The sequence below is a fragment of the Pinus tabuliformis genome, chromosome 3_2 (genome assembly GCF_031772625.1).
Source record: "Pinus tabuliformis cultivar Carrire ecotype Pingquan chromosome 3_2, CPIR1, whole genome shotgun sequence".
NCBI classification, from domain to species: Eukaryota; Viridiplantae; Streptophyta; class Pinopsida; order Pinales; family Pinaceae; genus Pinus; species Pinus tabuliformis.
Genome location: NC_142302.1, coordinates 371,777,772 through 371,790,992, shown reverse-complemented (window position 1 = coordinate 371,790,992; position 13,221 = coordinate 371,777,772).

Sequence of the window (13,221 nt, the reverse complement as noted above, 5' to 3'; positions counted from 1 at the left end):
CAAAGGGGCTCATTTGTAATGAGGTATGGTACCCGTTGTTGTATGAAAATTCAACCAAGTGTAAATACTCCTCCCATTGTGTCGGTTGCTGCATTACATAAGCTCTTAACATGTCTTCTACCACTTGGTTCACCCGCTCTGTTTGTTCGTCGGTCTGGGGGTGGTATGTTGTACTGAAGTTCAGCTGTGTCCCAAATTTTGTAAATAATGTCTTCCAAAAGGCTGACGTGAATTTCATGTCACGGTCTGAAATTATTGTCTTTGGAAGTCCATGCAATTTAAACACATTCTGCATGAAGATATGGGCAATCTGTATAGCTCTGTAGGTGGATTGCACAGGTATAAAATGTGCTGATTTACTCAACTTGTCTACCACCACCATAATAGAATCGTTATTCTTCTTTGTCTTAGGCAGCCCTGTTATAAAGTCCATGGAAATGGTTTCCCACTTCCATTCCGGAATGGGTAGTGGTTGCAATAACCCCACTGGATGCTGGTGCTCTGCGTTAATCTGTTGGCACTCCAAGCATCGTGCTAAATACTCGGCTACAGTCTTCTTCATACCTAGCCAATAGTACTTTTTTCGAATCGCAGTGACCATTTTCTGATATCCTGGGTGTCCAGCATAGTGATTGATGTGAAATTCATCCAAAACCAGATTTTTAAGACTGTTTTGACTAGGTACATATAGCCTCTTTTTGTAATACAGTATTCCAACATCATCTATTTCATATCCTTGCTGATTTTTCTCACTGGTAGACTATTTTGCTTGCTATTTTATCTGCCGGTATTTAGCATCTTGTTCTACAACCTTTTTTATCATTTATTCGAAGGGGCTTTTCCATTCGCTGAAGGAAATTTCGTACAAACATTGTACTTTCCAACTTAAGGCGTCCGCCACCCGGTTTTCTTTTCCCTTCAAATGTTTGATATTGAAGTCAAAACCACTCAGGAAATCTACTCACCGTGCTTGTCTCACGTTTAAAGTGGTCTGGCTAAAATAATTGGTCAGACTATGGTGGTCTGTCAATAATAAAAATCTCCTCCCCATGAGATAGTGTTGCCATATCTTCAAGGCGTGTGTGATAGCTGCTAGCTCTACGTCATAGGCAGCATATTTCTTCTCATGCTCTTTTAATTTCCTTGACTCATAAGCTATTACTTTACCTTCTTGCATCAACACACCTCCCACACCCTCCTTGCTTGCGTCAGTGCACACCACATAGTCCTTATTAGGATCGGTTATGCTCAAAATGGGCGCGGTGGTGAGCAGATGTTTAAGCTGCTCAAAACTTTTTTGACATTCCGGAGTCCATTTGAATGCTCTTCTCTTTTTCTGAAGAGAAGTGATAGGATATGCTACTCTTGAGAAGCCTTCTACAAAACATCTGTAATATTTGGCTAACCCCATAAAGGATCTGATGTCCGCTACATCCTTTGCTACGAGCCATTCCATTATGGTCCTTATCTTTTTAGAGTCCACTTCAATCCCTTCTTTTGTGATTATATGGCCTAAATAATGTATTTCTTCTTTGAAGAAATCGCACTTGCTGAACTTAGCATATAACTGGTGTTCTCGGAGGGTTTGTAGCACCAACCTAAGGTGCTCCTTGTGTTCTTCCATGGTACGGGAGTATATCAGTATATCATCGATAAATATCAGCACAAATATGTCCAACTATCGATGAAATACGCTGTTCATTAAGCACATGAAAGTTGCAGGGGTGTTGGTTAACCCAAAGGGTAGAACCACAAACTCGTAATGCCCATACCTTGTTCTAAAGGTTGTTTTAGCTATGTCTTCCTCCTTAATTCTAATCTGGTGGTAACCTGATCGCAAATCGATCTTGGAGAATACTGTTGCACCCTTTACTTGATCAAAAAGTTCATCGATCTGAGGTAAAGGATACTTTTTTTTTACTGTTAGTTTGTTCAGCTGTTGGTAATCTATACACATGCAGAGGGTCCCATCCTTTTTCTTAACGAATAACACTAGAGCTCCCCATGGGGACACATTGGGGCCGATATAGTTTTTTTCTAATAATTCTTGTAGCTGCATTTTTAACTCTGTTAACTCAGGTACACTCATTCTATAGGGTGCTTGGGATACTGGTGTTGCCCCCGGTATCAGTTCGATGGTAAAGTCTATATCCCTTTTAGACGACCGTCCGTGAATCTCTTCTGGAAACACATCTGCAAACTCTTGTATTACAGGGATGTTATCCAACATGGTTGTTTTATCCTTTGAGTTAGCATAGCCCACTTGGATGGCGTAAATCTGACACCCCTTCCTAATACATTTTGCTAATTGGGATGTAGTTATTGGCCGAACCTGCACTGGCTGTTTGATTCCTTGCATCTCTTTCCTAGTTCCCTGTTCATCCCGATAATAAATAACCTTCGTTTTGCAGTCAACTAATGACCAGTGCTTTTCCAACCAGTCCATACCAATCAGAACATCATATGAACCAAGGGGAAGCACATTTAAATCAGCCATTACTGGTTGACCTGCTATTGTTAAAGGGCAGCTATTGACTTTTGCCAACACTTGCCTCTTGGCCCCTGTAGCTAGCTATACTAGCCATGGGTTTTTGAATTTAACAGTTTTCGATTTACAATGTTCTACTATCTTTGGACTAATATAACTTAATGGAGTCCCAGGGTCAATTAAAACAGCTATGGTAAGGTCAGAAATTTTACCTTCAAATTCCACCATGGTCGGCTGGTACTTTGCCTGACGATCATCTAGGGCTGCATTAGTCCTTGGTAAGCTACATCCTACATCACCAACTGTCGATGCTTCATGGATTTGTGATAACTATTCAGTTCCATTTCGCTGCGGACAATTTTTGACGTAGTGAGGCCCTCCACAACCCCAACACTGTAATGGGTGTCTTGTTGCCCCTTCACTGTCCAATTTTGCAGGCTGTTCGCCGAGTCTGGACTCACTGGTTGGCTTAGATTTGTATGAGTTTTTCTACGTATTTATACTATTCTGTAGCTTGCCAATACCCTTGCTTCCACCACTGTGATTTCCTTTACTGTTTCCAGCTAACTTATTACCTCTTTTCTCACTCCATCTTTTTCCTAAAACTTCTCCTTTCTGTTTACCTATTGGTAACAAATCCTGGCTTTACGAATAACTTCATCCATGGTCTTTGGATTTTCAAACTCAATCCTTTCTCACATATACAAGGGTAAACTGCTAACAAATCTTTGCACCTTAGCTTTTTCTTCCCTAATATAAGGCACATAACGAAGCAAGGAAGTGAAACGGGTGATAAATTCGTCCATGGTTTGTTGCCCCAACCGCAAATCATGGAATTCCCTTGCCTTTTCATCGTAAAAATGTTCGGTCAGGTATCTCTCTTTGAAGTACCTTTGAAATTTCTCCCAAGTTATGGTCTGTTCGCTTACCCCCTTTACGATCTTGACTTCTTCCCACCACAGGGTCACTTTTCCCTGTAATTGAAAGATGGCCAATCGTGCCTTCAGGTTATGATCGTATTCATATAGCTGGAAGTATTTGTTCATATTTATCAACCATGCTTCAGCTGCTTCCTCTTGTTCTCCATTGAAGTGTGGCGGTTTAATCTTCCGGAATTCCCCTTGCAACTCTATTCATTGTCTTTTTGAGGTCTGCTGTTTAGATGCATTATTTGATCATTCCTCCCTTTCTTTCAATCCTTCAGGTTCTGTACGATGGTCTTGTTCCTCCGACATTCTCTGCTATTCCGCACTGGGATTAGCTAGCGGCTGATTCTGCCTGTCAGACAAGATTTTTAGAATTCTTTCTTGTTCCATCATTAATCGTGCATTATATTCACGTAACCGGGCCATTTCATTTTTCAGTTCCTGCACCATCTCCAAAATAGCCTGGTTTGTATTGCAGGCTTCCTCTCCGAGATGTACCCATAGCTCAGGATTACCCTCAGGGCCAGGTACAGGTCCCTGACCCATCGCATATCTGCGTGATGCACTGTCCCCTCTTCTCATACTGTCAGTCTTCTAGTTCCCTGTCTTTAACATAAAAAAATAAATAAATAAATAAATCAACACTTTACTATTTCTTTTCTTTAACCTGCTCAAATAGGGAAAAATAATGGTATATGCTACTTTCTATTTCAACTTTCAATTTTCAATTCTAAATTTAATTTTCAATTTTGATTGCAATTCCCAGAGGCCTCAGTTCTGTAACTGGGCTTTGATACCAATTGTAACGTTTCCAATAATTTTATTTTTATTTTTATTTTTACCATGACATAAACTATCCACCACTTATGATGTTACGCAGCTGCAAAATTCGAGGAACACATCAGTGAATTGATAATCTTTTTAATGCTATGGTTTTTATTTTCCCACCTGGAGGTCCACGCGGCGCCCATTCGCTTACCTGTATTTGTTACCCTGCTGCCATCACGTGATTTACAATACTTCTACAGTTTTTTTTATTGACTATCAGTTCCGTTGGTACGTGGCCTGAGCACGGCTGTCCTATCTCATTTATTGGTTTGGGGATCCCGCCCAGATCAATGGTGCACCTTTGCCTCCATGATCCAACGGCGGCAGTCTCCTCGGGGTTGCCTCTTCCGTGGTTTGCTATGGGCGGTAATTCATTTGGAGGAAAAACCTCCGGCAAACCTGCTCCAGACCGACTGTTTCCTCGGCAGCTCGATGCTGTTGATGTGCAAAATCTGGTTGCTCTTGGTGTTTCGCCTCATTCCCAGCATTTGCCAGCAAAGAACCTACAGGTGAACTTGAGCTTCTGTTCTTATTGTTTCAATTTATTTGTTGATCATAGAGTCTTTTAATGTAATTTTAATCAGATTTCCTTCTGGCGCTTTCCTATGTCTCGCAGGGTAGATGGATACTTACCTTGGTTGATTTGGGAAGAGAGGAGCGCCTACAAACTTAGCTGGGCTTTTCTCCTGGGTAAGATGCACCATGGCGACAACATTTCTAGCCATATTTTCTTTAGTTCTATTTGATGATAAGAAGCTGGCTCTTGCCAACCACATCTTAAGTTATTGTTTATTTTCGTATAGGTGTTAAACATCCAGAGGGTTAGGAGGGTAGTCACTCTGATGCCTAGAGTCGCCCTTGGAATTCTCCGTATATTCTGGGGTTTGTAACTTTTCACCCCTGGAGGTGTCGCCGTTCCTAGACAAAACAAGCCCTTTCTATTTTATGTGTAAATGGACATTTATGGGCTGCTTACCTGTGTATAACTTCACGGTTGTGGATTCGCTATCTGTGCACTGGTACCCTTGTTCGCTTGGCTAAATTTTCTGTACATTGACAGTTATGAATTTTACATACATGGATTTAGTCGAATTTACTGTTTTACTAATTTTTACTCCATTATTTATTCTCGGGATTAAATTGTATATTTGCCGAGAGTTATGGTTATTGATAAATGTAGACTTGGGCCCTTTTCGGGTCATTGAAGAGCTTTCCTATTACATTAAAATTCCCCATTAACCTTGCTCGGAACTTTCCTTTGCTGTGACAATTGTACATGGTTTTTTTTTTTTTTTATACCTATTAATTCGAAACCTTAGAACGGGTTTGGGGTTATTATGGTTAAGTCTTTGTTCGCAAGTTTTACTGTGAAGATATTCACACTGCCGTTCTCTGGAAGTCACTTAGAGGTTTCCACCTCGAGGGTTTCTAGATTGGCGAGATAGGGTCTATCTTAAGCATGCAATCTCGGTCATTCTTGGGGATTCCCTCAGGGTTCTTATTCTAGGTGACCTGGACGAGACTAAGGTTTGTAAATCTTCTAAATACAACCCTACACACACACACAGTTACTCCTTCAGTTTTAGCAGCTCTTGATATAAAGTTTTTCGGCAATGGTGAATTATTCCCATTTGCATGTACCTCTCCAGAAACAAGGGTTGTATAGTTTGGTTCTCGGCTTACTATTTATTCCCCACACAATTTGGGTTGTTTTTTTGTCTATTCTATTATCTACATGAATCACAATTCTTGTTTTCTTGCATACATACTATGATGGTGATATTACCAACCTTTACCACTTTCCAGCGCGTTCGAATAGTCTTCATTTTGAAATGAATGGTACAGTCTTTATATATGATGTTTTCTATTATCACCTTCATATGTGCTACTGTTATATAAGTTTTATTTTAAAACTCTTCTATGTTCAAATTGTCCTTCTATGGAATGGTACAACATTATGTATAAATCTTCTATTCTTTTATATGATATGATACTGTGCATAGCTTCGGGTTTTTCCGATAATATTTTTTTTGAAAGAAAGATTGAACAGAATGGATATGGTTCCACATTGTTCCTTGTGTATGGTAGCTCGGTGACATTAGCCTGTTTTCAATTCCTATTAAATTCGAAATGGCCAGAGCCGAGTTCTTTCTCTCAAACGGAATCAAATTCACCTAGAGGATGTTCAGGCACCCAATAATAAATAAAAGATTCAACTGTACAGTAGTCTAACCACAGTTAGATTGTTCCCGTACAAAAAGATTTAGTTTTATGTATTCTTTATTCCCAGTACATAGGAATTATTGATTTTCCTAACAATAAATAGACACCTGGGTTCCTACAGCAATATAATATCTTACAGTGCTCTACTAATAGAATCTTCTGCCAGCACCATTATCACATCTACAAGCACAGTATCAATAATTCACAGTCAACAAATCACAATTTAACAAAGTATTTCGTACCTGGTTGCTTTAATTAAGTATCTTCCCAGAAGGAGATCACCTCTAGGTGTAGCTAGTCATTCCACTCAACCGTGAGATTGTCTTTCGAGACCAATCTTCCCCCTAGCTGTCTTGCCGGATCCCAATCCGCAGCAAGAATGCTCGCACAAGGTGCTTGGCTATCTGGTCCTTACTAGACTTAGCCTCTTCGTTTTTTCCTCTGCCTATCCCTACAGCGCAGATTTTCCTCCACCTCCCCCTTTTTCCCTGGAAGCCCTTCCAGTTAGGGAGAGGTAGTTAAGGTTGCAAGTACAGCAACTGGTTTTGCCCAAATTCCTCCTCAAGAATTTTCCAGCACATCACGAAACATTTCTTACTTAAAAAAAGTAATCAAAGAATTATTAAATTCAAACGATTAATATTGTCATATTCAGTTTGTCTCTTATCACAGTAAAATTAAATATTTACATTTCCTTGGGGCTTCACATCAAGGATGGAAACTGGGCAATTTCACGTGCTTTGGATTTTCTAGTAATTTTGGGTCATCCGTTTGGGGCTTACTAGTTCACTCTATTTTTTCATAATGTCGTTATGCTTTTGACTCTTGGACAATAACTCTGATATGAATGAGGCCTATATTTTTTGGATATGTAGACTCTCATGACATATATTTGAGCTATTTAATATGAAAAATCGAATAAAAAAAAATGATTAAACACCCTTAAGTACCGAGATTGTAACCCAATTAATATAATTTTAATATTTAATTTTTACAATTTCATCCATTTAAAAATACCCTATTCTTTTCTAATTATTTTAAAATAATAATAATAACAATAATTTATAATATATGTAAAGTTCTACCATCTTCAATAATCAAGATAATATTATTCATGTATTAATAAAATATTTGCTCAATAATGGTTTTTTATTCTTTAATATCTACCATTTTTCTTCCACTAATATTATTATATAGTTATTAAAATATTTAATATTAATTTTAATTATTTAAAATAAAATTTCACTTTATTAATTATTTCATATTTAAAACAAGAGTTTACCAACTTTTTTTTTAAGTATTAATAGAGGTGAACATATGTGTCAACAATAAATTTAAATTAATGGACATCTTTGTTAATTTTCTTTCCAATTTTTGTAGTTTTATATTAGCCATAAATCAACATCATTAAAATTTTAGATAATTATTTAGTCAAATTTATTTTTAGTAATTATTTAGTTAAATTTACAAATAAATTTGTTAATCAAAATTATTAATTTCTATTTATAATTTAATTCACTTATACTTTATCATATTTTTCTCATATCATTATCATTTTAACTAATTTTTATATAAGTTAAAAAAAAATTATATAATGTAACATACTCTTTATTATCCCTAGACCCAACTAAGGGTAGAAGGAGCTAGTTACTAAGCTAAATTGAGCTCCAAAGTCCAGTTATGGAAATGGGGCCTAAATTCTTTGACCTTTTTTTAATTTATCCAAACTTAAAATGGGTGACAACGTTGTGTTTGTCTCATTGAGTCCTTTCTAAGGATATAAAATTTACCTCAATTTGACTCATAGATCGATAGACATAGTCATTCAAAGATTGGCCTATCAGAGAATTCCATGTCATCCTGACCTACCACAAGGTGGTCATGTGCCTATCTCAATCACATCACCTCATCGACACTTGGAACCACAACCCAAGTTATTGACCCACTTATACCAAGTCATGTATTAACCCTTCTCGATGGCTCACAAGACCTGAACTAGATATATATATAAGCGGGTGTGCCCCTAGCAAGACCATGTCACCCTAGGATCAAAACTCTAGCGGGAGGGTTCCAATGTTGATCCTCACTAAAATAGGTGATCACAAATTTCCGGGCTGCATAGCAATGTACATTCCACATTAAGAAATATATATATATATATATATATATATATATATATATATATATATATATATATATATATATATATATATATATATACACCCTCCAAATGGCTAAGATATATTACCCTGCACAAAATACATGGGCTTCATGGAAAATTTTAGGGGCTAATATTCACAGGTGGGCTAATTTTCCATTCTTTTTCCAAAAACAATATTCACCAATTTCCATATTTTATAAAAAGCCCAACTTTTATAATATAAATGTGTTTTACCTTGAAAATAACCAAAACTTTATATAGACTAATATAAAGTAATTAGAAACATAAAAATTTATATATAAAAAAAACATTAGATGTTTTACAATGTGCATATTAGGGGCTAGTATTATTCACCAAAGTTTGTAAACCTTATAATAAAATTCCATGGTAAAACATTTCCCTAATTGGCTTACACCCATTTGATGTTACATATCTCTTCAAAGCTATCCCTCTTGTATTTGGTGTCTTCTCAACCCCAACCAACCTACAACTGCCTCTTCTAAGCTTAGAGTTAGAATCCGACCTATGTCGGTCATATATATATATATATATAGATATAGATATCACATACAGGTTGCACCCGACCACATAAATATCCACACACAATGATGGCCATAGGGTGATGGAAACAAATTGTTTATTGCATTCAAGAGGTAGCACAGGTGTCAAACAAGGTTTCAGGGAGAAGTTTGATGGAGAAGCACGGCAACGAAAGGTGTAGAGGATTTACAACCAACTTTAGGGAAATATATCATCTCAGATGCAAGTCTAAGTCATCCATATGGATAGAGATTTGAAATATATTTCCAATGGTGAAAATTCCTCATGGATTCAAATTTAGATCTAGTCAAAGTTTGGTGACCCAAAGTCTAAAATAAGAGAGTTAGAAGTGGTTTTGGAGGACCTTTGGTGTGTAGCCAAAGTTGGCACAAGTACCAAGGCATGCGAAGCCTCTAAGCGAGAGCTTCGGGAAGATGTCATAGACACGTTGTGCAATGGAAGGTTTTTCCATTAGAGTAGTTGGTAGTGGGTGGAACCCACCTAGGAGGAAAAGTCTAGAGATAATATGAAGAGGTAGTGCAGCGAGAGCCAATCTAGAAGAAAACAAAGGAAAGAGTTAGGCCACATGGAAAATTTTCATGGGCACTGGAGATAGTCCATTCAATAGGCTTTGTTGCCCTGGAAGTGGTCTCCTGCACAATTTGATCACGCAGGTCAATAATAGAGAGCTACTCTCAGGCCACCTCTCCCAAAACCACAATCTACTTAGGAGTGGTGCCGGAGACAAAAGGCTCAAAACCATGGTATTCAGCAAAAACAAATAAACGGAGAAATTGGTCACAAAGACAAAAGTCTAGAGACCTGTTTTCTATCTCCTCTAGGAGGACAGGTGGAAGTATGAGATTGACTCGATAGACAACAAAGGATGATGTCAGCATTAGCCAATAGGAAGTGGACACGTGGCATGAAAATATGGAATTTTTAGGCACCCAAGCTGCCCTTTTCTGGATCAGAAGTGTCACCACTCATAGGTTTACATGTGGTAGGGCTGACATCATCCCAGAGTGATCAACCCAGAAAATTAAATTTTTGGAATGTGGTGGTAGTGTCGGGTTGTAGAGTATCGAGACGGGATGACAGTCGATAGAGTGGACGCCAATGAATGGAGGGGTGAGTTGACCCTACCATCCACCTCATCTCGGTGGATGGAACCTCGAAACACTAGAACTCCTGAATCTATGAAACTTGGAAGTCTTGGAATCCCATAACATGGTAGAAATAGAGTTGAAGCCAATAACCTTGGAACCTCAAAGCCTCAAAATCCTTGAAGCCCAGAAATCCTAGAATCTTGTAACTTTTAAAGAATTTAATTAAATTGAAGAGTCAAGATTGGGAGAGTTATCCTACAGGCTGATCTTTGGTCACCTCGCATAGGGGTGTGACCAACGAAAAAGTCATTAGCAAAAGAAAAAAGGCCAATGTAGGGATCAAAAAGGGTTAAATGCCCAACACCTTAGGTCGTGGTATCAAATATTGGTCCTATGGTGCAAAACATGAAAAGGGCCAAGAAAAGGGGGCTTGATGGTAGAAATAATGTAACTTCTAGTTTAACCGCATTTTTGGAAGCTAAACCATAATTTATTGAAGATAAAATTAGTAGGTGAATTGTTAAATTCTATAAACAACCAAAATGCACAAAATTAGCAAAAATATCAGATTAAGTGTTAGAAATGGGAGTGAAGGCCAGTTTCACTAGGAGATGATGCCCAGAACAAAGAAAAATGAATAGGACAAAGAAAAAAATAAAGCAACATGCAAGTAATTAAATAAACTATAAAAGAAGGCCTAAACAAGCATAATTAAAAGAAATTATTTTTTTAGACGAAGCTTTTGCTGCAGTGAGGTGTTGGTATGGTGTTTTCAGTGATCAAGGTGTTGGGCGAATACATCGTTCTTGCGGACAAGACTGATCTCCCTAGTATCTATGGATATCTAGCGACAAGAAAACCAAAAAAATTCTATCTTTCTCTAAATATGCAATTTATAAATAAAGGCCAACAAATGTTTTAGGCCTACCTCAGGTCCAGTGCTAGTTTGTGGAAATCATGCTCCGTTTGCCCAAATGAGCTCCCTTTTAAAGAACCTACAAATACAAACATGCACACATCAAATAACACCTGCATAGCCAATATAATAAACCATATTTATCATGATGATCAAGGAATTCATGAAATAAACCATAGATGACAATTTATTGAGAAAAATGAATTTGATTGTATTAAGTTTAAACAAAGAAGAACTTTACAACCTTGGTGCCTTGATGTTGTACAAGCTCCTCCCAGGGTCCAACAAGAATCTCCTCTACTTTGACAAGTTTCACTCTCTTCCCAAAGAAGCCAAAAGGTATGTAATCTCTCCTCTCAAGCTCAAATAGGAAGTCTAAATTCCAACAGCATTTACCCTCAAAAATGTTCATCTTTCAACCTCTCTAGCAACCATCCCAATGCCTCAATTTATAGTGAAGAGGAGGAAAGTTACTAGGTCCACCTTCAAAGGGATAGAGTCCTCCTTCAAAGGGATAAGCTCCTCTCATCAAGGGGTTAGCTCCTTTAGTTATGGGATGCATGAACCACCTAGGAGCAAACCAACCACGTCAAGATTCCTTCTATAAGCATCCAGAATCAACCCAAAGTGAGTTTTTAAGAATAAACTTGCACCTTTTTGACTTTTACAGGGGTCCGAACCCACTCCTTTAGAGACAGAGTGGGCGGGTCCGCAGGTAACATGACCAAGGGGTGAGGAACTAGAGTTTTAAAGCTTTTCAAGGACTTTCTCTCATTTCTAAGGCTTGACATGAAGAGCTGAGGTTTGAGACTTGCAAAGGAGGATAGTATGAGTGGTGATAGACCCACACTAACTGCAAAAAGTCATGGTGACAATATTTTGTGTAACAGATTGCCCCCTAAAGTGCGATGTCTGTAGTAGATGAGGATTTCATTTATCATCTAAGAAGAGTGAAGTACTTTATAATTTCGAGGATCATCTTCTGGAGAGCCTGGTTGGAACCTATAAAAACATTCAATACAAAATATATATATGAGATCATATCATCGCTGAGGTAGGCATTCCCATGCTCAGATCAAAACTGACTAGAAAACTAACTAAACTGCTCTGATATAGGAATGATCTTGTAATACATCAAAAGTATATACACATGTAGACACAGTATGGGCACATCCATCTGTTTATGAATAGTCCACTGTATAATGAATACAAAATTCCTCGCAGCCTGGATGGTGGAAACTAGATCCAGGGTCTTGATTTCTACTTCCCGAAATAGTACGATTCTACCCATGTGAATGAATGTGTCGAAGTCGAACAAGGTAGAAACCACTTGATTACCAGTCAATGATGTAAATTGTTAACAAGTGTGAGAGAAACCACCAATAATGTCAATGGCTCTCAAAGTACTCAGTACAATCCATGAAATGTGAATAGATGTGTTGATGTTGAACATGTCATGGAATCCTTTGATTGAAGGTCAATGATGCAACCTATCGTCGAAGGCGAGAAATCTACCATTGAGGCATGCAAATCCCAAGGTATTGACGATTTCTAGATCATATTTCTAGATAATTAGCTGAAGTTGATAGAAAGCGATCCGTCATAGGCAAGCCCACAACACAAAATCATAGATCAAGTTTGAAGAAATATAGTTGCAAGGACTGACTCAGGGATGGTCAAGATGGATGACATATATTTTGCAAATGAATGGTTTATTTGCACTGACCTCTTGAACACATAATGACACTGCAGATGGTTTGGTGACAATTGACCCAAAGCTAATACCTAGAAACCGACTGAAGACTTTCAATATGGTTTGATTAACTGTTAGGAAAAGGATTTTCCAACCCAGGTGAACAAAAAGCATCGTGTTCAAGAGTGGTTAAATGTTTTTCTGAGACACAAATTATGACAAACAGGTTCATTTTTCTCTCTTTTCCCCCACCAATTCTAGCAAGTACCTCTTTATTTTTGACAAGCTTGAGGAGGATAACATTTGCTTGATTATAAGCTCATCCTTCGGATGAGTC